Raw genomic sequence first — 17,281 nt, forward strand, 5'->3', positions numbered from 1 at the left:
ACTAACTGGAGTGCCCCAGGGTAACATCTGTGGTAGCAACTACCTTCCCAGTGAGGTAATCCCTCCATTGAACTTTTAAAAGTTATAGTTTTCAGCACCAGGGTCTTTAGAGGTCTTCAGTCAGGATTATGAGTTTCCAGGGGTCTTGTGCTCTAGGTGGAATCTCTTTATATAACCTTTTTCTTTTTTCTGCATTACCAGTGAATGCTTTTTAAGTCACCACTGAAATGATTAATGCAAAGGAAGGGGGACCTCAGATGCCCCCTGACCTGTTAGAGATACTGCAAAGCACTGTCTCTAGCTGTCTCTAACTATGAACACGGTTTCTGGGTCCCTAATCTTGGCAACATGGGGCTTATTTCTGAAGCTGATAATGTAAGATTAATCTGAATGAAATCCCTCAGCCCAAGTATCTCAAAACAAGATCTCTTCTCGTTTATTTGACAAGCTTTTGGATAAAAGTTTCTCAAACTTTCTGGACCACGGAAAGGTCTCACAGCCCCAGTTGCACCTCATCCATGCATGGCTCTTGTGAATGATTTGCAAAGGCAGCAAGGACATGCTGACCAACTGTGCCCCAGACTTCTGGAGTCCCACAAACCATAGCTGGGGGACGACTGGGACTGAGCCTCATGGACGTGTGCTGAATAAACTGAATACAAGAACACACTGAATGACAGACTTGGTCCCCAGGAATTTGCAACCTGATGCACAGGTACTTCATTCCAGAGGCATTTTCAAAGCTGGAAGAGTGATTTCACAGCCAGTTTTGTGCCTCAGTATCCTAAATTACAGTATGTCAAGCTGTGGGATAGAAAAAAGTACAGAGAAGACAAAGGCCAGCTGTTACCCACACTGGAACTGCACACACCACAGTGCAGGTCTATGGGAAGACATCAGCTGTGGTCTGGCAGCCATAAAGCTGCTCAGGCTATGGTCCAGCTGCCCTATCTTGCATTTCCATGGGACACATTAACACAGATACTAACACATCTACACCATTTCTAGTTGTGGTACTACCTTGGATATCAGTGGGCAGCACTTCAGGAACTTTTGAGGATGACGTCCATGAAGCTCATGCTTCTGTCTGGTACGTAAGAAGCATTATATTACAAGGACAACCCAAAGGATTTCTAGAAACTTCTTAATTCAAGCAAGAACAGTGCAACTGTGTTTCATTTCCACACTAAGCTCTGTAACAACTAGTTACCTTGCATCAAAAAATTTCAGTTTGTGGGACATAGATAAAGACTAAGAAATTTCTCACGTCATGTGTACACTAGAAGAGCACAAACAAGGCAGAAGTATCAGGCTTTCACATTTTCTAAGGGATCCTGCTCTGGATTCTGTTGTACTGCAACGTCATGTTTAATACTTGCATAATAAACCCATCAACTATTCTATTCTATCCATCCCCAAGAAATCACACAGTTTTGATGGTATAATAGTACACCAGAACCTCTTGTTACCAGAGAATCATAGAATGGTTTGGGTTGAAAGGGACCTTTAAAGATCATCTAATCCAACCTTCCTGCCATAAGCAGTTACATCTTTCATTAGATCTTGTTACTAAAGGCTCCGACCAACCTAACTTTAAACACTTCCAAACATGGGGCATCTACAACTTTTCTGGGCAACCTGTTCCAGTGTCTCACCACCCTCACCGTATGATGATACAGGAATCTGTCTGTTGATGTGTCTCAACAGCAAAACCAGGTACAGATATCTGTAGTATAGACTTGAGCTTAGTCACCCAGGCTACTCCCACCACTGCTTCCTAGGCAATGCAACCTAGAGTTAAAGGAGAGGTTGGCTGGGAACCTTCCCAGGGACCATATACCTTTCAAAGCTGCCTGGATGACTACATTATTCCCGAAGGGTGGCCAAGGCAGTTGGCAAATTTGAACACGAATAAGGGACAAAGGACTGTCTGGTTCTGCCCCCTGTCCAGACAACTTTCAGTGTTAGTGACCACACTGTAAATCTTGTTCATAATCTGGCCAAGCTCTGTTTTGAAATCATCTAGATTTCCTTTCCTCCATGGCTTTTACTATTGGCGCATTTAAAATCCTCACTCTTCTGATAGAAACTGCCGTACAATTCTCAGCCCAAACCTACAGACAGCTAAGTCCCTGTTTCAGCACTTCTTTTAATAGTCCTCCCTCTATGGTTTATACTCAACCTTTCATCTCACATTATAGACAATGATCACCTCTACTCCATTTGTTAAACCAAGCAAGTTAAACATAAGATAAAAGCTTTTAAGTTGAGAAGAGATCAGACTTGTTGTCTCATAGAATGGCACAGCAAATCTGAAACATCTCTTCCAAACTGTGCTTGTTGTTCTAGATCACAAGGGACTGGAGTTGTTCAGTGAAGTATTAAAAACAGGGATTTGGTGATTCTGGTGGAAAAAATATCTGTCCTTACTGGAAACGTCCCTGGCTCACAGTGACTGTTTTCACGCTGAATTCCCTCCTCCCTCAGCCATACTATTTTCCAGTCATGTGAGACTGTTCCCAATCCAGTAAGCTTTTTATAGTTCCTAATAGTGAGGTTGGATTTTATGTTGTTTTTTCCCAGAATTCTAAATGGGAGACTTTTCAGTCCCCTGAGTGTACTGAGGTCTCTGGACTTGGCTTTTACTTGAGATGTGACTGTACTCTTTATACATGTGCTCCATTCTCCTGGTAGCCTGGGTTTTACAAGCAATCCTGCATCTTCCTCCTTATTAAAATACGAAACAAAACACTCATTTCATATTTTGTCTAGAGCTTTAGTCCCCTCCCAATCCATATTGGTCCTGCCTCTTTCCTTCTTCCTTTTAATAGCTAGACACCTTTCACTATCTCATGTTTGTTTCTTTTGCCAGAAATAACTCAGTTTGACTCTTGGTGTTTCTCATCCTGTTGACAACATTAACAGATTGAATATTTTGCTAATGCTTCTGAGACGACGGTCCCAATTTGCCTTTTTTTTTTATTCAGGTTTGATTATAGGAGTTATTTGTAAAAGCAAAAAAACAAGGACCCTGTACTTGTAAACAGAACTTAATTGGTGACAGAATAATTTAGAGATAACATTGCAGTGCCCTTCTGGCATGGGATGCACCATCACTTTCACGCTCATTGATCCCATTTAATTTCCATGGCATGCAAACTGCAGCTCCCATCAGACCTCCAGAGCCTACCATGGAAAGGTCGCTACATTTGACACATGCCATTTAATTTAACATCTTTCACAAGAGACTGTCCCTTGATTTCCCATTTCTGTGTCTCCCACCTTACGTGGTGTGGAAGCTCCGCTGGGCAAGCACAACTCATCCATTCGGTGTATGGACAGCATCCAGCCCAGGAGAAGTGCACGTCACCACAGGGCTCCAAATATCATCATGTCCTAGCGAGAAAAAATGGTGGTGCTTTGCTCCAGTTTAATAATGTGTCTCAATTTTGTGAGCATTAAAACCATTCAAAGTATTTTCATGTAAGTCTAGTTGACAGCTCTTTTTTTTTTTTTTTTTTTTTTGCGAATAATGAAAAGAAGTAGGGTGAAATTAAATATCTCTAAAATGTTTTGTCAGTTTTCTCCCTATGTTCCAACTCTGCTTTGCACTGACAGGCAAATAAGATGCATATGAAAATCAAATCATCAATGAATAACGCATTTCTTCAGGAGAGCATGTAAAGTCAGGAAGATTGTCTTTCCCATTTATGAGTTTAAAGCATGAATAATTTAGCAACATACTGGCACACTAAATATTTATTTGTGGTGCTGCTCTGAGCAGAAAAGATTTAAAAAGGTGCAGAAAACAAACCTTACTTTGACGACAAAGCTATAAATAGGAGATACACAAAGGGACCTAAGGGGTTTAGGAACATGTACCTCAGTTGCAATAGGATTTATGCTACTAAATCCCTGAGTTTCTTCTGAAAATGTCCTCTATCATCCTGTGTGGTTTGTAGATAGTTACATTGGTTGGTCTTGATGTGCCTTTTACTTCTGGCACTTTTTGAACACAGTATGTGCTAATACTCTGGAATCAGCTCTTGAAAAAAGACACATCAGCTGCATGTGTTTTAATTATGAATACACTTAATGCAATTAAAAATTAAATCCCTCATCCTTGACTAGCTTTTCTGAAATTGGGCTAACAATCTGAGCATTTGTTTTGCTGTGTGCAAAGCAAATAACGATCAGCCCTCCCTGGAATCAGCCTCTGGAGGGAAGATGAGGGTGGAAAAAGAGGTCTATTTGCTGTAAATAGAGAGGAAGGAATGTGGTGATGTGTTTGCCACCTTGCAGTTTCCAAAGATGAAAAGCAAACAACACCCAAAACCCCTCAGGCAACTCGGTATCTGTTTTCTCTCTCTGTTCTTTGATGTCGCTATTTGAAATGGTACTTGGGCTCCTAAATCTCTGAGTTACTTTTCTGTACCAGTTTGCAGCAGTGCATAAAGGAACAGGACAGAGTGGACAACACGTTCAGACACAGCCCTGCTTTTAAGCAGTTGGTTTTTTAGTTCATACACCATGATTTTAAGATGGAGCTGACTGCATGTAATTTTAACTAGAGACACAGCACAGGTAAAGCTGTAAAGAGAGATCATATTTTAAATACAGAAGGACAAGATGCCGGAGCTGTGACTGAGCATCCGAGTGTTTGCTTTCTGAGTCATCTTTTCAAGAAGCTTTCTCTGTATTGTTCGTTTTGCAGCTTTTTTTTTTTTTTTTAACAAGTTGATCATATTGTTCTCCTCTGCAAAGATGAATACATTTTCAAGCTGGTGAAAAAGCTGCCTGCAATGTAGCATTTAAAAACAGTTTCTGCCAAATCTCCCATGCAAGAAAGCACCTCGTGGGCCTAATACATTTCCTATAGCAAAGTCTGGGAAACTCAGTGTTGATTCCTGGGAGAGGTGTGAAAAAATTTAAAAGTGTCAATGAGATGGCTTTCTCAAGGAAGACTGCTAGTTAAAAGTTAGGGCATGCATACAGAAACTGTTGGATGGCTGTATTGGGTTTGCGTGGTGAGGTTATGGTAGTGGAGGGGCTATAGGGGTGGCTTCTGTGGGAATCTGCTGGAAGCTTCCCCAGTGTCCAATACAGCCAGGATGGACCTGCTGCTGGCCAAGGCTGAGCCCATCAGCAACAGTGGTAGCACTTCTGGGATAACGTAGTTAAGAAGGGGAAAAAAAATGCACAAGAGACACTGCAGTCAGAAAGAGAACTGAGAATATGTGGGAGAAACAACTCTGCAGACACCAAGGTCAGGGAAGAAGGAGGGGGAGGAGGACCCAGGCTTGAGCAGTCTGTTCCTGAGGGACTGCACCCCATGGAAAGGGACTCACGCTGGAGGTGTTCATGAAGAACAGCACCTCTCCTGACCAGCTAGTGGCAAGCCAGAGTGAGAAGACCTGTGTCACAGGCTGCTGGGAACATCTACCTTTGGGTTTGGGAACCCTGGGAGCAGGGGCATGGGCACAGGACTCCCCTCTCACACTGCTCAGAGCAGGGGGGGTATGGGTTTGAACCCCCACACCATCAGGGAGGGATGAGACTTTGGCTTTCTTCTTGAATGAGTGCTCCAGCTGGCGCAACTCAGAGTTTCACCCCTGCAGTCAGACTTTCGCTGACATTCAACCCTGCAATATCCCACTGCATCTGTGGACTCGACTTCAACCCTTAGATCCCAGCTGGAAAACAGAAGCAAGAGTGTTTCCCTGCTGCACAGGAGTGCTGCAAGGGCAGGGAAGTCCATTCCAGACAGATTGCAATGTGTTCAGATAGCAATGGTTAAATAAATGGAAAACGTCTCACACAAGCCTGTCAGCTCTTCCACTGATCTTCTCCAGAGCAGAGGCTGGTAATTATAGCCCTGTACACTAAATTAAATGCGGAATTTGTCCAACAAAGGGTAAGTTAATTAATTTTTACTTGTTCTCTATAGGATTTGAACTGAACTCATTTGTGTTCAAAGGACAATGCCTTAACCCACTGCCTTAAGTGTTTTCTAGTCTCACTACAACTCAAATCACATCACTCTGAAGCTTGTACCATTCACTGGCCAAATGTGTAAAAGCTGATTTTTTTCCGCCCCATATTGCCTAGTGGTAGCTGGCCACATATCTGAAATTAGAATCATGGCCTTTGTTTACTATTCTGAGTACAAATTTTTCCTGCTTGAATTCCCTCTTTATTCTTGATATGGTTTCAGGCTCTTTAATTATTCGCCACAATGAATATTTTCATCTTCAGTTCACAACTTTGTGTATTTTAATTTCTTCTCTCCTTCTAAAAAAATAATAATCATTTGTTTTGTCATTTGGAATAAACAATCTTCTGGGAGCTCAAGAGAGCGTTCATCTTTCATCTTTCATCTGCAGGTGAAAACAAGCAGCTGCCACGAACTCATCAGTGGCACATGCTAACGCCAGCAGTGTTTACAAGTTCACAGCGGGGCTGCTTTCCACCCCTCTGCCTCTGAAGCCTCCTTACTTCTTGCCCAGTCATCACTCCAGTTTGATGAGCTAAAGACACTTCCCTCAGCATATCACTGCATTAGCTGGGTGTTGATTGTGGATTTTCTTGACAAAGGATACTGCGGTACATATCAGTGTGGGAAGGTGGTCACGGTCCGTGTACTTTCACTTAAGTCAGTAGTTTGGGCAGCCAGGCTTGTGGTAGCTTCTGAAGAAGGGGTGGAATTATGCAGGGTGACAACTATCACCATGGACAAGAAGTGTCATCCACCTCCATCGTGAGCAGCGCATTGGGCTCCCTAGGTTCTCCTCTCATTTCCAGCTGTGACCTTTCTCTGTCCCCTTCCCGTGGCAGCAAGAGCCTGGCCCAAGCCTGGCACCTCTGCGTGGGTAGGATCCTGGGAATCCATCCCAGGAGAGACAAGAATTCATGTTCCTTTCTCAACCTGGCACTGTCTTCTGCCCTATAGACATTGCTGAAAAGTCCAGTCCCAAGCTGCTGGTGATTTCACGTATGTATCTGTATTTTCCAAACTCCAGGCCTCACAGTTAGCTCAGAAATGACCCTTTTGAGGGAGGGTCTTCTATTTTGTCACACCCTGGATCTGGCTCTAGAATATGTACTCAAAGACCTAAAAACTGGGCTACTTATTACCTAAGTATACATTTAGAAGCCAGGCTCTGTGATACATTGCTCCTGGTGAAAAATAATTTCCTTTGAGGAAGACTTACCTTTCTTCATTTTGGATATATCGATCTTTCTTAAGAGCAATCTGGATTTTATAGGATGGTTGACTGCAAACATATAGAAAATGAATATACACACCATTGAGTGAAGGTCCAATCAAGACTATTCAAAAGTGAACTTAAACAACAGGAAATCAACTCCTGAGCCACAGTTTGCAATTGCTTAAATAAATATATAGAATTACTCCTGCCGATATAGGTTAAATGTATTTTTACCTTAGTTTATGCTCTCAAAAACTGTATTGCAAATGGTTTATCTACATCAGAGTGATAACTTTTCCTGTGGAGGAACAGAATTGGTCAATATGCAGCTTTTTATGCCCTTCTGGGAATAAAAGATGAGGAGAATGCTCGACACTTTTTACTGAAAGATGAACCAATGACAAAGATGTAAGACGAACCCACAAGTGCCTTTCATCAAATACTGCCCAATCAATAAAATGCTAAACAAAATTTAGACCGCTGGGGTAAAAATAACACATTCAAGATCACTTTGGAAATTGGACTAAAAATGAAGATTAGGTTTTGCCTTAGGATTAGATGATTTAATTCTCCTCCTTTTTTTTTTTTTTTTTTTTTTTCAGGGTGTTTTTTTTAGCTGGGGTCCTCTGTGAGATCACAGAGGGAAGAAGAGAAAATGCTTTTCACACAAGCTGCTCGTACCTTTGCGGAGGCAGTTCCCAACCCTGCAGCCCTCCCCAGCCTACCTGCAGCAGAGCCTTGCTCAGGGCAACACGATCACGCTTTTGGGAGGACCTGGAGGCTTGGGCTTTCCAGATGTAACATCTGTTTGGTTTTGTGGAAGTGTTCAAAAAGCCAAAATGTTTCTTGTAGTTTAGTTGCCAGCTAAAACAGTTGCTGGGGAAGGTTGGTGGGAGCAAGGGGCTAGATGAAGTTGGCTCAGTACTCCCTCTGCCATGGACATGGGGGTTTTTTCCTGCTGGATTAGCTCATCAGAAGGAATGAGAGCAGTGGCTCTGGCACTTTTCAGCCAACCCCTGCCTGGCTGCATCCCAAGCTTGCCTTAGGAAGGAGGTGGCTTGGCAGTCACTGTTGATGAAAATGGTTTTACAACTTGTCTCTTCAAAAATAGTAACAGAGAGATATCTGATCAGGGAAGAGTTGGTCTGCAGAAAAGATGCAAACAAGTTCTTTCAAAATAAGCTAGAAAGGAGGCACTCTAGACAACATATAAGTGGTGGTGTCTCAGCTTGAACATTGCATCCAGCTCTGGGGCCCCCAGCACAAGAATGCATGATCCTGTTACAGCGGGTCCAGTGGGTGACCACAGAGGTGATCAGAGGGTTGGAACTCTTCTACTGTGAAGAAAGACGGAAAGAGTTGGGGTTGTTCAGCCTGGGGAAGAGAAGGGTTTGGGGGAGATTTTATCGCCTCCTTTCAGTATTTAAAGGGGGCTTATAAGAAAGATGGAGAAAGGCTTTTTTATAAGGGCCTGTAGTGTTAGGACAAGGAGTGATTATTGTAAACTAAAAAAGTGTAGATTTAGAATAAGATGAAAGGAAGAATTTTTTTTTGCAATGAGGGTGGTGAGACACTGGAATAAGGTGGCAGAGAAGTTCTGAATATCTGATCATTGGAAGTGTTCAAGGGGGGGCTTTGAACAACCTGATCTAGCAAAAAGTGTTCCTGTCCATGGCAGAGGGATTGGAGTTAGATGATCCATAAAGGTCCCTTCTGACCCAAACCATTCTATGATTCTATATAAGCAGTAACTTAATAACAAAAAGTTGACAAAGAATAGGGAAAATAAGAGCAGAGCTGCTGGGAGGATGCATTTGAGGCAAGTGTTCTGCTGAAGTGAGGCTCCCACCTCACTGCGGGAATTCAGAGAAAAACAAATTGAATTTCTGTCCATGGTGCTGCCATTAGAAGTAGATTTTAACAGTAAAGCACAACAAACTAATTAAAGACCAATCTATCTCAGGGTGAGTTGGGAGAGGAGAGAAATGTTTGATCTGCCTTTGAGTGGTAGAAGTGACACTTTTCCATGATTTTGTAATAAGACTTTCTCCATTAAAAGAATTGATAGACAACTAGAAAAGTGGGATAACCAACAATTTTTTAATATTAAAGGAGATTTTACAGAAACATGAAAGTCAGTATGTTGCTGTTATAGGTATCTGTGTCATACAACTAAATGTGTATTGTAAACATAAAGATTTTATATTTTGGTATAATTATATTCCTTCTTACAATTGAATAGCCTCAAAGCATTTTTTTTTGTATAGTCTTGCTTGCTTTGCTTTAAAAAAAAATGTGCAAAATGTGAAGTTTTTTATACATCTCAGACATATTTTTATTGCTTTTTACATCTTTGTGGAAAATAGGAGCTGTGTGTGAGGAGTAATAATAAAATTATCTGCTCTGACACAGGACCATATTCAGTCCTACTGTAATCTCACAGCATTTTGGAGACTTTATTACAGATACAGCAAAGTTAAATTCAGTCCACATTGCCAATCTACTTAAATCTGGCATGGACTGCTTAAACCTTCCAGTACATGCAAATGCATTAGGGAATTAAGTAGTTGTAGACATAATCTGCCAGATAGCATGCATACTAACCCAGTGTTTCTGCTACTGAAATATCTTCTGTCTGGTACACTCTGTATTCTATTCTTTTCCACTTGACCAACTTGCTGATGTAAGATTTTGATATTTTAAACTTAGTCTTCAATATTCTTTTAAACTTATTCTTATGTAGATCTTACCACTGCCCACTTGTTTGTCAATCTCTTATTGTGGTACTATGCATACACACTTGCATGCAAGTACAGGTACATCCTACTAAAATAGGAAATATTAGCTAAATCTGATTCCCTTTCACCGCTGTAAATATAGAGATCCTGTTAATTGCAACGGGTTGGCATGCTTTAAAGAGAGCAGAGTTTGATCCTTTTTATGTGGCTTACTACCTTTCTGTGGGTAAATGCTAAAGAAGTTAGCTTTTCTCCAAAAGATTCATCTCCTTCCAACCCACATCCACTAATTGATTTTTTTCTCTATAAATTATTGTGTTTGAGCTAGTTTTACTATCTACTGAGGCTTCTGATTCACTGCTTTATTTAAAGTGGGACTTTCTATTTCAAGGCATTCTGATTCAAGCACTTCTGAGCTTGTTGTATGGAAAAAGGTGACTTCATGGAAGTCACAATGCCAAGAAGATGCTGCACAGGTTGGGTTTGTGCTACTGCTCTTATTGCCTGGACTGTGTTCAAATACTCCGAGTTGACAATTTTTTCAGAAGTTCAGAGCATCCAAATGGCCTCATGTTCCCTGCAGTTTCTGGAAGAAAAGACATCTTTGTTTACATATGGAGAGGGAGATAGGACCTCAGTGGCTTCTGGCTTCTGCCATTAGAACGGAGATGAAGGTACTTGTCTGGAAATACAATGTGTGGGCAGTGAAAAATAATGGGCCAGCTGGAGAGTGACATTTGTCTGGTGAAAAGTAGGCAATAGCTAAGCTGAAAAACATGGAAAGACAAGTGAGGAGGCTTATATGTGATGGGGTACAGAAAAGAAAGTGATTGAAAAACGCATAGAGTTAAGAGAAACAAAGTGGTGGGAAAAAATATATTGTCAAGGTCATGTGGGGATTATTATTGGGAAGAATTACACTTGCCAAGAGCAGAGCAAAGGGTGTTAGGAGGCCCCTTTGAGGAGAGGCAGATATCTGTTTCTCCCCTTTAATTATCTCCTCAGTTCTGTTTGATTATATTTTTGGTAATATTACAACTGAATGCTTCTTGCAGCTAAACTCCTCCTCCAGTGATAAACTAAAATAGAATAGTTGTGATGCGATTATGAAAAGTGATGTTACTGAGGAGAACAAAGATGAGATGAATTGTTATTAGGAACGGCATTAGAGTGGTGAAAAAGGTTTCTCAGCAGTAGTGATGTTAAAGGCACTGTGTTCAATGTGTCCGCAGAATGAAAGGAAGACATATGACTTACAATTTACTGCAAGGAAATTGAGTATTAAGGTCCGTCCCAAACTCCTGAGAGGAATCATTGAGAAAAGTAGTTTGATTTCTCAAAGTCATAGCATCATAGTGCTGGAAAGGACCTCCAGAGGTCAGTCAGTACATCTGCTGCCCAAGGCAAGACCAACTTTATCTGTTATTCCTGTCAAACTTGTTCTTGAAAATATCCAGTACTAAAGATTCATATGTTCCCCACGCAGTCCATTCTCCTGCGCCTTGACCTGCTTATAAAGTGGCCAGAAATCTTTCTTCCTGGTTTACACTCTGTTGTTTATTAGTAAAATACTTTGACCTCCTGTTTTGTAAGTCATTTTGTAGACTCAGTGAGATGACAGGCTGTCAGGACCACAAGGCAGACCCCTAATTCCTGTTGCAATACATTGCTACAGAGGGTGTACTGGTTTAGTGTCCAAGGTTTGGCAGATGTACCCATTGCACAGAGCTACGGTGGAGTCCAACACCTTCATCTTGCATTATGCTGTAGCACACATTGTTGTACTGTACTTTGGGAGTTCAGTAACAACATCTGTCCCCTAGCTCTGATACAAAAATCTGAGATTTTGATATTTTTTTTTTTTCTCCTGAGAAAGACAAAGCTGGAGGCTCTGCTCTTGCTTTTTTAAACCAGAAAATAGGGAGTCAAATGTGGTTTTGCTTGGGTTGCTGGCGGGTTCCCAGGACCTGCCACACCCCTTCTTAAACGGTCACAGAGACAGTAATCTGGAGGATGACTCTGCAGCTTGAGTCATCTGAACAGTGAGAAAGGTTGTTTCAAACTTTAGTTGTGTATCCTTGTGAGATTAGAGTTGATTCAGTCCTTATGCTTCTTTCTTTTTTATTATATGAGTGCTGCTTTAACATTTCTGAAATCCTTCATAATTTTGTTATTTATGCAGAAACAATGCATTGAATTCAATAGATTCAATAGTTCCAGATGCCCCAAAACAGCATTTATAGCATAGAAAGAAGTCAGAGAATTAATCCCTTTGGATTTGTCCAAGCATAGGGAGAAATTATTTGTCTGCCTCAGGACAAAGTAAAACCAATAGGAGATAAATATTAGGCTTGAGTTTTCATGTAAGGTGTGAGCTCCTTGTGTCAAGAACTCTGATTAACTTCTTGGCTTGAACACACCTCCTGCAGTGTAGCACTGTTCTAGACATTTTCTCCTGACTTAGATATTAATAATATCTAATAGGAATTATAAAACTGTTGTTGTATCCCTCCACCATGGTCCACACCAAAGCCAAACTACCAGCACTATATACGTATTTAAGAGAGAGTTACTGTTTCTAACCATTGAAAGGTCCTTCCAAAGCACGAAGAACTTAGCATACGTTTCAAACACAACTGTTCTCCACAGGTGTGGAGAACAACTGGTTCCCACATACTCACCTTGGAAAACTGAAATAGCAAGAACTCCAGGACTGCACTTTGAGTTAATTTTATGTCAAGAAACAGTACAAGGACTCAAGTACGCATGTGCTGGTACAACTGGGGCTTTCTTCTCTTCCTTCCACCCCCAATATACACTTTTCTCAACACTCCAGAGTTTCTCTCTAGTTTCTGCTCTTACTCTTCCCATGGTTACTTGGGCAAGTCATAGTCTTTCTGTCTTCCTGTTGTGACTGTCTTTAAAATGGGTAACTTTTACCTTATGGGTGAAAGAAATGTATCCTACCTACTGGGTGAAATATTTAGTGGGGAAATCTGTTTTCCTTTCTTCACTATTGCCTATTTGGTGTCTATGGAGAAGTCTCATCACCTCCCCATGCCTCATTTTCCCCAAGAGTAAACAGAGATATCAATGCTTACTTTTCTTTTTCCAAATAATTTTGTTTTTTTTTTTTTTTTTACTGATGAAAGACATACACAACAGCTAGTCACTGTTGTTATTATCAGCGTTAACACTAAAGATTTTATATGTATTTTAGCGAGTACGGAAATAAATGTATGCCCCCAAAAAATCCCAAACCCTATCTTTAGGAGCTAGATTGTTGTGAACTGGAGGATGTGCAGTTATTTGAGTCTGGTGCCTGTAGGCTTCTGGATGGAGCTGTGTGTTCTGTGCTGTCCTCCCGGCAGTTGACTTCTGTCTGCTGTCTGCGGCTGGGACAGAGTTCCTCTTTCAAATGGCCACTGAGCACTACCAGGATATTTCAGAAGGTATTGAGATAGTTCATCCTGGAAAATGTGATTTCACAGTTAGTAAAACATCAGACACGGTGATAAAAAGGCTTAATACGTGTTGTGTGTTTTTCTGGCAACAGTGATTTTTTTTTATTGCACTTCTGAAGCTGAGCAAAATGAAGTCTCCACAGGTTTTTCTGAGTGATTTGGTTTTGATTTTCATCTGAAAGATTATTATTTCCTCACAGACAATAAAAAAAAAAAGACCTATAAAAATAACTGTTTCTCTGGGGTTTTGACAGTAACATGTGCAAGCCCTAGACACACCAGTCTTGGAGCTTGTCTGAAATACACACCTCAGGAAAATAGCCTCTTCAGACAAAAGGGGGTCCGTTGGTCTCTCTTGTGATGGCCTCTAAAACTAGCAGATAAAGAATGTAATTTAATAGCTGACTTAAGACAGTCTAAGTCCCTACTGTTTTCTTCCCCAGCAGCCTGCCATGCCCCAAAATCATCTCTCCTGCTGCGGCAGAGAGAGATGGAGGAGCTTGCTCAAGCAGGATGCTGGTGCAGCCAAATAAATGAGGCTCCATCCAAAGTGACTCCCTGGGACTGCACAGCCCAGGGCAGGGGGAGGGATGGCACCAGCACTTTTGACAGCAATATCAAATTATGTAACCGCATTTTCAGGTTTGCAGGCAATTAGGCCAGGACTGCTGAAGCCCACGGCATTAATAAACTGTAGCTGGTGGTGATTTACATTAATCCAGGGTCTGTGGATTGTAGAAGCTCAGGGATAGCTGTAAGCTAAGTTTGGATACCACTGTGAGGAGGAAGGTAGAGAAGCTGAACTTCAGCCACCCTTAAATTGACTGTGAAATGTGAGTCAGAGTCTTGATTTAATTCTTTACTGTGGCAGGGAGGTTCAAAGCAATGCATTACATTTTACCTTCTAGCTCTTTGCAGTAAAGGCAACAAGTTGGAAACAGCAAAAGCCAAGCACAGGGCAGGGGGATTAGTATGTGTGCCTTCTGCTTAACATGAAACATTTTGTTCACTGCAGAGTGTCAATTATCTTCTATGATGCTTCCTATGTTTTCCAGTGTCTCGTTATTTTCCCTGAAAATGGATGTCCAAAAGTGAGAAGAGTTTTAAGCACTGAAGCTGACTGTCAGTACCACGTCTGTGTGGCAGCAGGACTGGGGCAGCAGAAAGGTCTATCAGGAGCTATATAACACTCCTGTTTTAATGTGTGACATTTGGGAACAAATTAGTGTCAGTTGAAATGGGGTGGACCAAAAATAAAAACAGCAAGTGAGGAATAAACTGACCAGAGAAGCAGAGCTGGGGCTCACAACCTGCCTCTTTAAAAGTGTTCCTGCCCTTCCTGCATTTGCACCTGGATAGGTGGACACTCTTCATGCAACTCCAAGAGTTTCCCAAAAGTGAGGAGGGACCAAATCTCTTCAGACCCACTGGGAACCAAAAATGTCAGAGAAAAACATCTCTTGATCAAAAACAGAAGGCAGGACTAAAGAAACAGGAACAGATGCGCAGCAGCAATTAATCACCAGGAAGATGCTGTGCACTGCAGCTCTTGGAAATGCCGTTGCCTGAGAGCAAACTGAAATCTCACCTGTCCAGCGAACTTCAGGAAACAACAAGAGGCCCTGGAACAGCAAAGGGTTTAACTTCTTAAACTCAAACACATTTTAACTTTCGTGTTTAAGAGCTGCCACCCATTAATATGGCTTATGACTAACTTGTTTTTTAATCCATTTATTCTTCTAGCTTGTATGATATATCACAGCAATAAGTTCCACAATTTAAGTGTCATATGGTGTTTGTGCAGGCTACTTATTCTTATGGCCTACTTATTATATTGTAAGAAATATTCAACAGCTCGGTCTCTAAGTGCAATAAGCCTTTCTAGCTCTTCTTTTACCTGTCACCTTAGGACAAAGGGAATTCCTGTAGGGTAGGAATTGTGGGACAGTTGGGTTCTTTCACCTATATTTTCTATTTTTGAGAGATGTTTTCCTATCCTTCACCTGCCTTTTATTTCTTTAGCTGCAATGCATTACCTTGAGGTAAAACAAATCACATTTTATCTGTGTTTCTAGTGGGTTTCAACACATTTTCATGCTCCAGATTCTTATTTAGAGTTTCACTTTTGTTCTCATCCCTGCCATAGAGGCTCACAAAGTGAATTCACACCGATCATCATTTTCTAACATAAGCCTGTGCTGTGTGTAAGTAAGTGGTTCCAGCTGGCTTGGTGCACAGGCCCTGAAAAGCCCCAAAGTCAGACATAGTTTGCAGTGGACATGACAAAATGTGGATGATTTCATTAATTAGCCACTAGTACCTCACCAGCTTCAGATAACTTACCAGTATATAACTTTGCTAATCCACTTATCTTTCCCAGTACTGCATATAGGGTGTCTCTTAACCCCCTCCTGAAGAAGAGATCTGCAGCTTTGCAGAAGACGTCTTTCTCTGGCATCTCACTCTTTAAACCGATGCAAACCAGGAGATTCTCGAATCTCATGAGAAACACGCCAGCAGGATACATACATAAGATCAAAATTTTTCTTCAGGGAGGAAAATCTCATAAAATAAAGGAAGCAAAGCTGTTGCTTTTGGTAACAGGTTGGATTTCTAAGGCGACAAAGCTACTACAAGAGGATACAAACCTTCCTGAGCAGTAAGGATATACGCTTGAGCATTCCCCAAATGAAGGTATGAGTTATGAACCCAATGGACTGTACCTCTTCTCTGAGTGATGGAAAAATCACTCATTATGTATTGATAGAAAGGTTGGCAGATTATTTAGAAAACATACAATGAAAGAATAAGTGGCAGTACGCTAAGCAAGGCTTGGGCCTATTGGTTTATGACAGTCATAAAAATTGAAATGTTATTTACCGCTCAAAATAATGCTTCCTGAACAAGCAGTACTGTAAATTATAATAAAATGTGCATCTCCTGTTCAGATATACTTCTCAAATATATACTTCTTATGTAGCTTATACTTCTTATGTGGCTTATTTACTCTCCTCTAACTACCAAAGGAAATGAAATAACTTTGAGCTGAAATTAGCTGAGTTATTATTTCTTGTGTCCTAACTCGGGAAGGCCAAGTAGACAGGGATGCAAGGTGAGTCAGACCTGTGCTGCTTCTTGCACTTATACCCTCATTGTAAGCACAGATGGCTACATAAGCAGATGTCTGAGAGCACTGTTGTGTGCACCATCATGGTTGCTGACAGCAGAAGCTGAAGTCGCAAATGTGATCGTATGCTTGCCTTAACTGACAGATCTGCTCTACAAACCCTGCTCCTGAATAAACTCCATTTTAGTGATGAAGTGTGGAAATTAAACTGGATTAACATTTTTATGAAGAACTCTTGTCTCAGTGTCCATTGAAGTCAACAGAAGTATAGTGCCTTAACTTGTTTTTCAGTTGTTACTATGTCAGCAATTGAAATCTGAAATTTGATGTTCACTCAAATAGTCAAGGTTCTGCCGTCATGTAGCCTTTCCAGCCTTGATGTCAAACGGGGCTAAAAAATACCTCCCAATAGAAAGTTAGTCTTTGTGAAAATGATAATGATGAAATTGAATGTGCTTAGAATATCACGTTGGAAAAATGCTTCAAGTTATTCCAGGGAAAAATAGTTTTGTCTGGCCCACCAGTACATTAACTAGAGTGTGATAGCTCTGATGTGCCTGTACTTTCAAATGTTTAGCAATGGAAAGGTTTTGACACATGAATGCACTACTGGGGAGTAGTAAGTCACTCTGTGCCAGCTGCTTCATCATCATTACCCAGGTACATGCACTTATCTTAGGGGACCTGACAGTAAATGTGAGGGATTTGGGGCTAAGGCACTTAATGAAAAAGGGACATGTTAAC

The sequence above is a fragment of the Chlamydotis macqueenii genome, chromosome 2, assembly GCF_036417535.1.
Source record: "Chlamydotis macqueenii isolate bChlMac1 chromosome 2, bChlMac1.mat, whole genome shotgun sequence".
Lineage (NCBI taxonomy): Eukaryota > Metazoa > Chordata > Aves > Otidiformes > Otididae > Chlamydotis > Chlamydotis macqueenii.